Here is a 12,179-nt window from a genome sequence, read left to right as displayed (position 1 = left end):
AGTATTTCCAAACACAGCCACTACAACAACAAAAGCGAACACACGAACAAAAACTAAAGGAGAGAGAAATGAGAAACAAACAAAACCTGATTGTGTCTTATGGACAAACACTCGGGAACGCAAGGAAAACTTGTTTTCGAAACACAGCTCACTGTTTCTCCAACACTTGTAAGATCAATTGCGTACTAACGAATCGCTGTTAACAAATGCGGTTTCAATGTCGGAAAGCTAGTGCAGTCGATTTTCTCTTTTGTATGTGTGGGTCGCTTTTTTTTCTTCCCTTGTCAAAAGTGCACACACCGGAGCGCTATTATCCGTACATGTAGTGTGCCAGCGGTGGATTTGTAGCTGACTTTATTCTTCTCCCATTTCCGTGCTCTTTTTCAAAAGAAATGTGAGTGTTCTACTACAGATCATACAGCGTATTCCCAACCCTGTACATAGGCCCTCCTGTGGCAAACGGGCACAAAACCCCGACACCATGGTCTCAATTACTACGCACAAAAGACACCTCTTGGCATCGGGCAAAGGAACACCAGACGCGAACAGATCTCTGAATGCCTTCGACAAGCGCCGACCGAAGACAGTCCGAGAGAAAGGTATGTGAATGGTTGTGACAAGAAAAGCCGTATCGAAATTAATTTCCTCGTTGTGTGGAGCACTCGTTGCCACCTCTCGCCAGCTGCTTGCCATCTTGCCACCTCTTTCAGGGGACGCTGGCACCCCGCGACTGTCTATGCTCAGGGTGCAGAGAGAGACAAAGTGCCGTTCTCTGTCGCTAGTGTTCGCCAGAGTGTGACAAGGTGGGAGCCAATTGTCTTCCATTGAAGGATTTTTTTGGGTTGCTAATTGGGATTTTTTTTTCCACTCTTGTTTGTAATATGTATGTTGTGAATATTGTTTTGTATGTGTCAGTTTCTTTGTCATTTTTTCTTCGTTATTTTCCTTTTCTTCTTGCACATACTACAGACTAGGGCAAACATTGCCAAGCAAAGTATTTGTGTATGTGAGTGTACCCGATTGCTCCTTTACAAGGATATCAATTTGCATAGTTGTGACACCACTGTATTTTTTGCGATGTAAGCTTTGTCCCGATACCTAATTCTGCAAGCTATTTTACTGGACTTTGTTTACTACAAATTAATAAGCTTTAGGTCGGTGGGTACAGCTAACGTCAATACTCAATACAGGGGAGTATTTTAACATAGCAATGTAGAAGATCAATAAAATCTTCTTGAGCAATATCAAATTGATAAATGTCAAGTGAAGCAAACTACATTTAAAAATTGAGGAAGTTGCATTGTGGGTCCGCGGCCCACTATGTTCAGCTCGGTCGGACATAAAATGATGTTTCCGAATAGTTTTTCTTTCATTTTTAGAATGTTTAACAGGAAGGTTTATGAACACCCTTAGTTATTCAGTAGTCTATTAAGTGATTGAACGATTGATGTTTTAATTTTTTATTGAGACCTTATTTTTATTTTTTTAAACCACATATCCGTAAAAACTGTGCTACTGAAAAATATGTTCAAGTTTTTAAATGAACAGCAATTGGTTTGTATTGACTGTTTACTCATTTCTCTATTTATTTATGTATTCATCATATTCATTGTTTGTTTGTTTCGTTCATGGGCTCCAACTCCCACGGCTTTAACGTGTATTACCGTTTTTACCCCGCCATTTAGGAAGCCATACGCCGCTTTCGGGGGAATCGTATTCATTTATTTGTTGTATTTATTTATTTATGTATTCTGTTATTTATTCATCTATTTTTTTTATTTATTGTAACGTTGTCACAATCCACATTTACCAGCAAGACGTTTTGTTTGTGAAAGCACGGAGTAAAGAAAATGTACGTTGAACAGACCAAAGGACAGCGGGGTGCGGGGGCTGGAACCAGGGACAAGACAGCACCAATCAATTTCACTCCGACCGGCAAAGGTCAGTAGCGGCGGACAAGGTAAGAAGATGAGACAGGGGCCGCCCCGTACACACAAAGCCACGGGGGCGAAAGGGGCGGACCGCCGCACTACTTTTACCTAGCCTGTATCCTCGCGCCTGACGTATGGAGCTGTAAACCTCCGTGCTGCCCTTTGAGGCTGATGGCGCTCCGGTTGGTGACGGAAATCGATACTCCTCCCCACCCCCCTTCCTGTCTGCATGTAGGCTACCTGGGAGGGGAATGGAGACAGATGAGGGGGAGGGGACAATTCAAACAAGGTAGGACGAAGGGGAGGGGTCAAAAAAAAAGGTTGAGACAAACTTGAATTAAAGATAAAATGCCGAGGAAAATCAAATTGTCTTGATTGACAAAATAGATCAATAAATATTTGTTATATCAGTCTCAACAAAATGATCTGTATGACTGAAATGACAAATGTGACTATCACGCAGCGGGCTATTCGTTCTAAGCCGACTTTTAAAAAAGAGCAACATTGTCTTGCCAACGACATAGCATAAAATACAATAACGCTTTATCATCTCATAAAATATTGCATGAGAGAGACGAGTGTATAAAGGATCTTATAACACGTTAGTTAGTTGTTGCTTTTTGGGTCCAGCGGACCATATAGGTCAAATCAGGACCCTTATAACACGTAGAGACATACAAAACAAAGTGTGAACAATCGAAAGACAAGAGAGAAGAGGAAGAATTCATTAAGCATCTAACACATACATAGATAAACAAGCCCAGAGACAAGAGAGAAGAGGAAGAATTCATTAAGCATCTAACACATACATAGATAAACAAGCCCAGAGACAAGAGAGAAGAGGAAGAATTCATTAAGCATCTAACACATACATAGATAAACAAGCCCAGAGACAAGAGAGAAGAGGAAGAATTCATTAAGCATCTAACACATACATAGATAAACAAGCCCAGAGACAAGAGAGAAGAGGAAGAATTCATTAAGCATCTAACACATACATAGATAAACAAGCCCAGAGACAAGAGAGAAGAGGAAGAATTCATTAAGCATCTAACACATACATAGATAAACAAGCCCAGAGACAAGAGAGAAGAGGAAGAATTCATTAAGCATCTAACACATACATAGATAAACAAGCCCAGAGACAAGAGAGAAGAGGAAGAATTCATTAAGCATCTAACACATACATAGATAAACAAGCCCAGAGACAAGAGAGAAGAGGAAGAATTCATTAAGCATCTAACACATACCTTGATAAACAAGCCCAGAGACAAGAGAGAAGAGGAAGAATTCATTAAGCATCGAACACATACATTGATAAACAAGCCCAGAGACAAGAGAGAAGAGGAAGAATTCATTAAGCATCTAACACATACATTGATAAACAAGTCCAGAGACAAGAGAGAAGAGGAAGAATTCATTAAGCATCTAACACATACATAGATAAACAAGCCCAGAGACAAGAGAGAAGAGGAAGAATTCATTAAGCATCTAACACATACATAGATAAACAAGCCCAGAGACAAGAGAGAAGAGGAAGAATTCATTAAGCATCTAACACATACATAGATAAACAAGTCCAGAGACAAGAGAGAAAGAATGGAGTATGTAAAGCACCATCTAACACCTACATAGATAAACAAGTCCAGAGACAAGGGAGAAAGAATGGAGTATGTAAAGCACCATCTAACACATACATAGATAAACAAGTCCAGAGACAAGAGAGAAAGAATGGAGTATGTAAAGCACCATCTAACACATACATAGATAAACAAGTCCAGAGACAAGGGAGAAAGAATGGAGTATGTAAAGCACCATCTAACACATACATAGATAAACAAGTCCAGAGACAAGAGAGAAAGAATGGAGTATGTAAAGCACCATCTAACACATACATAGATAAACAAGTCCAGAGACAAGGGAGAAAGAATGGAGTATGTAAAGCACCATCTAACACATACATAGATAAACAAGCCCAGAGACAAGAGAGAAAGAATGGAGTATGTAAAGCACCATCTAACACATACATAGATAAACAAGTCCAGAGACAAGGGAGAAAGAATGGAGTATGTAAAGCACCATCTAACACATACATAGATAAACAAGTCCAGAGACAAGGGAGAAAGAATGGAGTATGTAAAGCACCATCTAACACATACATAGATAAACAAGCCCAGAGACAAGAGAGAAAGAATGGAGTATGTAAAGCACCATCTAACACCTACATAAATAAACAAGTCCAGAGACAAGGGAGAAAGAATGGAGTATGTAAAGCACCATCTAACACATACATAAATAAACAAGTCCAGAGACAAGGGAGAAAGAATGGAGTATGTAAAGCACCATCTAACACATACATAAATAAACAAGTCCAGAGACAAGGGAGAAAGAATGGAGTATGTAAAGCACCATCTAACACATACATAAATAAACAAGTCCAGAGACAAGGGAGAAAGAATGGAGTATGTAAAGCACCATCTAACACATACATAGATAAACAAGCCCAGAGACAAGAGAGAAAGAATGGAGTATGTAAAGCACCATCTAACACCTACAGATAGAAACAAAAACCTCAAAAGACAAAAAAATAAATAGAAGAGTGTATAAAGCATATTCTAACACCTACAGAGAAACAAGGCAACAAACAAGACAAGAGAGAAAGACAGGAGTGCGTAACGCATCATCTAACACATGAAGAAAGAAACAAGTCATTTAAGACGTGAAAACAAAGAGAGAGAAGAGTATATAAAACATCCTCTGACACAAGAAACAAGTCAAAAGACAAGAGAAGACAGAGAGAAGAGTGCATGAAGCGAGCAGCAACCAACTAGGCATGGCGGGTTGTCAGACAGTCTTCGCCTCACTACCCCAGCGCCCAGGGTCATTACTCGCCTTGGCGGCCAAGCAAAGATGATAATTTGGGCCTAATTTGTCAAATCGGGATGAAAGCTAACCCGATTTGCACTTGATAGGACAGTGAATTCGCCGCCACTATCCCACCTCGGGGACCGCTAACTTCGTTACCGAATAACAGGCATTTCATTCTGAGCTCGCGCGTCCCACTCCGAACGCTGTGTGTGTGTGTGTGTGTGTGTGAGAGAGAGAGAGAGAGAGAGAGAGACAGACAGACAGACAGACAGAGACAGACAGACAGACAGACAGACATAGACAGAGACAGACAGACAGACAGGCAGAGACAGAGAGAGACAGAGACAGACAGACAGACAGACAGACAGACAGGCAGAGACAGAGAGAGACAGACAGACAGACAGACAGACAGACAGATAAAGACCATAGACAGATAGACATGCAGAAAGGCAGACAGACAAACAGAGAGAGAGAGGTAGACAGACAGACAGACAGACAGACAGATGGACAGACACTGAGACAGGGAGAGCGAGCACGAGTGAGAGCGAGAGTCAACATTCAATTCGACTTCTTTTTAGTGTTGACGTACAAAATACAATTTTAGCACGTTTTATTCAACAACAACAACAGCAACAACAACATTGGTTGATTACGGTAATCAACGTTTCAGATAGTGTTGACAATTAACTTACAACAAACAAACAACATAAGAAGAAGAAGAAGAAGAAGAAGAAGAAGAAGAAGAAGAAGAAGAAGAAGAAGAAGAAGAAGAAGAAGAAGAAGAAGAAGAAGAAGAAGAAGAAGAAGAAGAAGAAGAAGAAGAAGAAGAAGAAAGAAAAATAGGGGAAAAAAGAGAGAAAAAAGACAAAGCAAGAGGAAAAGTACAGCCAATCATTTGCTCTTCAATCTAACCTGACTGGGATTTAAAATAAATAAAATAACACCAACGAAAAGGTCAATAAAACAATTTGGTCTTCAGGTTTAGAATTATTGCCATGGCGCGTGCAAAGAGTCCGTTCTACCCAGGCCTCGAATATGAGAAAGGCGCCGGAAACAAGCCGGTATTTTTAATTTACTTTTACAAGGAAGCAGACAGAAAACCAAAGAGGTTAGATAGAACGTTAATTCGGTGAAGGCGAAGGCTACCGTTATCAACCATTGTCATCATTTTCACGAGTTTTCATTCACAAACACCAGGGAAATAAATCTCATGTTCCCCATGCAATAACTCGAGGTGGTGAATGGGTTTGAGCTTTCAGGTGAAACGTGGATTGTCAAAGTAAAAGCCAATCAGGCTGATTGTTTGATGTGTGGAACCATCGAGGCTTTGGATTTGTGTTTCCGAGGACAACGATTGTAAGCATTCACTCTCAAAGACCCAATCAATGTTGATAATTACCGCGGCGACTCATGGTCAATTTGCAACTTATCTCTGTTATCGCAAAATCCACAATGAAAAGTCATAAACACTTAAAAGAAAAGAAATATGCTCACTGAACTCACAGGTATGATCGCAGCTCTGTACATTTTCAGACTGGAAGAAAAGCGTCAACAAGCTACGTTTGACGTCACATACAAGTTTGACGTGTTATCTCGTGCTACTACTGTGACGATGCTTTGTGGCCCGGAGTTGGATTCTAAAAATTCGTCTCCCTGTGGGTTATTGTGCATTTTGTTGCACAACCAAAATGATGACAAAAACGATGTTTGGTGGCTTGTTGTCAGACCAGCATTTTGTTGTTGGTCCTCGGGGAGCATATCGCCTTTTGTCTCGTATTTATCAACCGCGGCCTTCGGCCTTGGTCGATAAAGATGAAACAAAAGACGATATGGTCCCCTTGGACCAACAAAAAAGCTGGTCTGTCAACAAGCCACCAAACATCTTATAATGTTGTTGTTGCTGCTGTTGTTGTTGTTGAATAAAACGTGCTAAAACGTGCCTTTCTGCATGTGTATCTGTATCAAAAACGTCCACATTTAAATATCCATCATGCACAAACAAGAAAAGAATAATCTGTTAAGTATCCACACATATATAAATATAGGCATTAACATTTCATACGGATCCAAATATTACATCTGTTTATATTTCACGATTTTGCAATTGAATTAAATTGTTGTGTAAGCCGACACAAAAGTGGAACATTCTAAAACCTAGCGTCGCACAGCATGATCCATTTTATATTAAACAATCCATTTTCTGTCCTTTTTAAACATATTTTGCACAACATCGGTTGGGCTTTAGTTCACCTTATCATTTGATCCATAATCGTGGAAAATAAACAGTACACTTGGCCAAGATAAAAGGACAAGTTCGTTATTTCCAAGAAATACTCCTGCTTGAACTTATTTTTCCCTTTGCAAAAAAATATGCTCGACCATAATGATGCTCACTGTTTTCTGAGCAGTGAATTCTAAGCAAACACGGTTATTTCTGAAAAAGAAAAACAAGCCAAAGCTACTTTCTGCAATATACAGAAAAAAAAGAAGAAAAAAAACCTAAAATATAAAGAACACAATGTAAAATATTGTGTCACCCCATAAAAAAGCTACATTTCTTCTATGTATACATTTCAAACTACCCTCTCCTCCTCCTCTCACCCCCCCCTCCCCCTCCCCCTCGTGTCTCCACACCTCCTCCTCTTCAACAAAAACAGGGCACCAGGGACACTCAAAGGGTTTCAAAGGGTTTCGAAGGGAAGCAGTAGCAAGCATTTTCTTGTTGAAAAAAAATGGTGGAGCAGATGCGAAGTCCCCGAATCCCTGGCCCCAGGGTCCGTCCCCCGGGGTGGGTCCATAGATTGAGTTAGCGACACTGCAGGGGGACATCGGGGGACAAGTGGGGGCGGGGGACACACCGGTGTGGGGGGGAGGAGAGAGGGAGGGGTCAGGGAGGGGCAGGGGAGAAAGAGAGGGGAGGGGACGGCATGGGGAGGTAACAACTGCTGTGGTGTTGAAGAGGAAAACACGAGAGTTTCGCGCCCCTAGGGTAAGGGACATGGTGCACGGTGAAGTGTGATGGCCAACACTCGAGAACAAGACAAATGGAAAGACCAAGAGGACGTGTACAAGTCCAAGAAAAGAAAAGACTATACATGGCACACAAATAGCCCCTCCAACAAAAGAAATACAAAGAAGAAGAAGAAAAACACACGAAACAAATGATGTTTTTATTATGGTGAGCTTATATAGCGCGAACCACAATTAACTGTGCTCTGCGCGCTTTACATACTGATTTCTGCCGTGTGAAATGGATTTTTTTACAGACAGACAGACAAACAAACATTTTTTACACACAATATATAACGCATTCACATCGACCAGCAAACCTCAAGCCTGTTAGGCGAAACTTTACCTTTCACGGCCTTTATTCCAAGTCACACGGGTATTTTGATGGACATTTTTATCTATGCCTATACAATTTTGCCAGGAAAGACCCTTTTGTCAATCGTGGGATCTTTAACGTGCACGCCCAATATAGTGTACACGAAGGGACCTCGGTGTTTCGTCTCATCCGAAAGACTAGCACTTGAACCCACCACCTAGGTTAGGAAAGGGGGGAGAAAATAGCGGCCTGACCCAGAGTCGAACACGCAACCTCTCGCTTCCGAGCGCAAGGCGTTGTGTCTGCGATAAACGTGCAAATAAACGCATCTTTCTTTTTCTTTGTTATTCAAGACGAAACTTCTTGGAACAACATGGACCAACGTAAATATAACTACTAAAGAAGAACGAGCTCAAGAATAAGAGAACGACCAAGAAACAAAACTTACAACGAAGAACAAACACACACGAACACGAAGCACAACAAAACAGTCAGGAATTAGTTACAATTTAAGAATATCAACACAAGTTTGAACCCCACACAAGATAACAAAACAATAAGATCGTAAAAGAAAGATGAAAAACAGACGTATAAAATGTAGAGAGGTGAGAGCAAGAGTTTCCGAAATCCATGGCCATTTAATACCAACAATATCATTAGAAGATTTCCTTCAAAAATGTGAACAACATGTCATATCCCGATAAGCTAAAGAAAGCTCACTCAACAGTAAACAGGACAAGAACAAACGGCAACAATAAAGAATAGCTATGGAAACTTTGAATTATAGTCACTGAAATGAAACATTCACAACAACGTGGACACAATGGTCTGTGTCGTGGCACAACATACAAATAATACTGAGACAAAACAAAAAGAACAACAATTATTTAGAACTACACACAACCATCACTGTAAACGACAGGAAGAAAGAGTTGTCTTCTCCACAACAGGACCGACAGTGCGCCACCAGAGGGAGCCAGGAGACAGGCAGTGCAGGCTGGTTAAAGACCCCCGGGCCATCCACGCTCCCACAGACAAACCCTGGGTGCGAATTCTCAGCAAGCAAATCGAATAAGGAGCAAACCGCGCGACCAAATGTCATAAGATTGGAGGTATAATCGAATCCCAAGCACCACGAAGCTGCCTCCCTCTCTCCCCCAAACCGGCGCTAATTCCCGCCGAACAATTCCCAACAATTCCCGCTCTCTCGTTCAACATGGTCCGCCATTGTCCCCGACCCCTCCACCCCCCCCCCCCCACCCACCCCCTCTATCTCATACCCCTTGCTGGATGGAGGAACCCACCCGTCCCTTTAGCTTGAGGGCTTTATGAACAGGACTCAGAACTTGACAAAAACGCTATTTTCTTGTGGGAAAAATGTATTCCACAAAATTAATTTCTTTGAGTTTTTGATGTTACTGTATAGTTAAGTTTTTATCATTCTGAGAAATGACGAAATAATTCTATTTCGTCTCGAGGATCTTGGCTATTTCAAAGAATATTCGTTCTTCATCCTCCTAAATATAATCTGATTTCTATCATCTGAAAATTTGCTGTCCTTTTTTTGTACAACTGCAAGACAGAACCCGTTGAAATATTGTTCTGTTATTGTTCTCTTTTTCTTCAGTTTTGTCTTGCAAAGTAATTCCATGACTTGACAACCTTTTGCAGATGCTACGCAAACTTGCATAACTTTGACAACAAATAAGAACCAAAAGCAGCCATCCATAGAATCTCATTTCGACGCGGAAACGATCGACGAGAGAGGTGTATAATTATACAAAAATGCAATCTAAACACGTTTCCAGGCATACGCGCCATCATTCTAAAAAGGACAACGGGGAATATAAAACGAAACCCCCCCAAACAGTGAACGCAGAAACCACAAGCAAGCAGCCAGAGGCAAGAGAGCAGCGTCTCTCCTTCACAAGCGATGCTGAAAGTGTCCAAGAAATTCACCACTTCCTCTCCCCCTCTGTCAAGACAAATATTTTCATTTTTCCGCCATCTTCAATGGCCAAGCATCAAATCTCGCGAGACTGTGAAGACCGCGAGATGACTCTCCAGCCAAGCACGACATCCTGTCAAGATGACTTCCCCCTTCGGTGTTCATGCACGTGCGCGTGCGCATTCGCATATTTCCACTTAATATTCCACTTGCACGTGCTGCGAGGCAAACAGAAGACGTCTGGTCAAGAGTCATGTGATGGTTCTTGTCAAGTCACGACATTCTCTCACATTTCTCTCACATTTGCCTGGCGTTTTCTGCTCGTACTGGAGCTTGCCTGTTTCTAAAACAGACTTACCGTAAACGTTTGTTAAATAATGTTACAGAACTCCCAGTGTTCTGCAGAGATAAAACTTCAAAGTTACTCGTTTTTACGCTAAAGTAAAAGTGTAATGTTGCCATTTCACAAATTGCAACGATCAATTGGAAATTTGTTTTGAACGAAGCAGGATAGCATATCCCATGTCAAACTATAACCTAATTCAGGGAAGGGATTGTTGATATTTAAAGACAGACTGTGTACATCTTCTGTTCTTGTCTCTCTGTCAGTGTAGATCAAATCATTCATTGTAGATAATTCTGTGACAGAACACAGGCAACTGTTTTCGTTGAAAAATGTCATGATTTTGTGAAAATAAACCAGCGCCTGTTTTGTGCCCAGGGTCGTGTCAGCATCGCTTCAATTTCTCCTCCCATATTATCTCCCCAAAACAGAATTTTTGCTTGATTCAAATGACAGTCCCTAGATGTAAAAGTTCGCTTTGACTTCACTGTGTGTCAAAACCAGCTGTCGACTGATACAAAGGTACAGTGCACCACACCGACTCGCGGCTCCTGATATCACACGAAGCGAGACCCTAATGCACTAAACACTTTTTTTGTTGAGGGATTTTAACGAGGATATTTTTTCACACGCGCGGGCTAATCTATTGAGTAAGGCGTTGTTACGTATGTGTGTGAAGACAATGCCGGGATGGTGGCAGCCGCAAAGCGGCACGTGCACCAAGCAGAAAGTAAAACACGGGACTGTCACGCTGTGCTCTGGCGTTGTGGGTCACTTCGCTGTGCACAAACAGTTATCGCTTGCAAACTAAGTTGTTTTAAACTGTGAGGTAACACTAACAGAAACATGCTGCATGTATAACAACTTGGAATCACATCTACACGCCCATGTTTTGGTGTTGTCATTTTGTTTTAAGCAACGGAAACAAGGGTATCAACGAAGCGTATCAACGAAACATATCAACGAAACGTATCTAGGCATGCTAGCAACATTAGTAACCGACACTTTGCATCATAACAATAAAATCAAACTTGCAATCGAGACATCAAGCGCATAACAAAATGAAGATTTAATGAAAAATGTTTGTGCAAGGCCAAGGTTTCTGGAAATTACAAATAACGGTCGTTACAGAGCCATGCGGTAAAACTCCAAGGACATTATAACAACAAATACGCCATATATCATAATAATTGTTTTTGTAAGAAATGCAGATACGCCGAAATGATTTAATTTTTTTAAGAAATGCAGAAAACCAAAAGACATGATTACAAAGGTAACGATGGGGAGACTGAACTATAAAACACACGTTGACTTAGTGACACAACAAAATCGACCTATTGAAAACCAACACAAATGAAACTAAACTGGAAACGAACAACGACATTAAGACCCGAGTGAATTATCTCTGGACAAACTCCACCACTGTATTCACTGTACAATGTTTGTGTTTCCCGGTGTACTTGTGTGGTTACATCGCACTTTGCCTGGGTACCCTAACCTTGACAGACACCCGAGCAAGCCCGGGTAGCCGGCTTGTGAATGGGGTGGCAAAATAGGGCCATCGGAAAATGGGTAAAACAAACACGCCACCCGCCTCCCAAAACGGAAGGAGCAGCTTTACCCACAGGCTGCAAAGCTCACGATACACTGTTTGTGACGCCAAGACCTTTCCCTTGCCTGTTGGTTGGAGAGAGAGAGAGAGAGAGAGAGAGAGAGAGAGAGAGAGAGAGAGAGAGAGAGGGAGAGAGAGATAGATAGATAGAG

General features: G+C 41.4%; 1 protein-coding gene across 4 annotated transcripts in view; it reads right to left on the bottom strand.

The window, feature by feature from the left end:
* LOC138975141 (LIM/homeobox protein Lhx1-like) overlaps positions 1-12,179 on the bottom strand; it is a 166,104-nt gene that overhangs the window by 121,350 nt on the left and 32,575 nt on the right. The window lies entirely within an intron of this gene.

Source organism: Littorina saxatilis, linkage group LG9 (genome assembly GCF_037325665.1).
Source record: "Littorina saxatilis isolate snail1 linkage group LG9, US_GU_Lsax_2.0, whole genome shotgun sequence".
In the NCBI taxonomy this organism is placed as follows: domain Eukaryota; kingdom Metazoa; phylum Mollusca; class Gastropoda; order Littorinimorpha; family Littorinidae; genus Littorina; species Littorina saxatilis.
Note: the sequence above shows the minus strand (reverse complement) of the source record. Positions and strands in the feature narration are given on the sequence as shown.